We start from the raw sequence: 562 nt of genomic DNA, 5'->3' as shown, positions 1-562 counted from the left end.
GTATGTTCTTATGTTCTCATACAAAAAACTTATTTTAGCATACCAACATTTCGGTTGCTGGTATGAAGATGTTGTTTGTTCGGATAAAAACTAAGTTTTTGAAGCAGCACTATTTCGTGGCAGCTCAAAACTGTAAATAACATTTTTATTAGCGCGCATTCATATCTTTATAATGCTTCTTACTTACAGGATTTGGTATTTTCCCCTATTTTGAATAAGGATCTCTATACTTCTCTGCGCTTTCTAGTTACTACTTCTTTCTTTTTATTTTTGTTGTGTTTTAACCTAAATCAAGTAACAATATACTTTCGCACCCGATATTAATTCTGAAGCCGCAAATCAGAAGTCAACTGCACTCCGGATAGTATTAGTTGCATATTATGGTCCAATTGTGCACTGCAGTGGTCTAACATAGCACAGCGGTGTCAACAGATGCTCTTTTGAAAAGTTGACTGTTGGCACTCTTTTGATTTTGTAAATCTATCTTGTCTAGGTCAATTCGCGGTTCGAACTTGTCGTTTCAACAACAGTCAGTGACTTCAGTTGACTTGACGTTTCTTTT

This window comes from Aedes albopictus, chromosome 2, assembly GCF_035046485.1.
Source record: "Aedes albopictus strain Foshan chromosome 2, AalbF5, whole genome shotgun sequence".
In the NCBI taxonomy this organism is placed as follows: Eukaryota; Metazoa; Arthropoda; class Insecta; order Diptera; family Culicidae; genus Aedes; species Aedes albopictus.
This window is presented reverse-complemented; position numbering follows the sequence as displayed.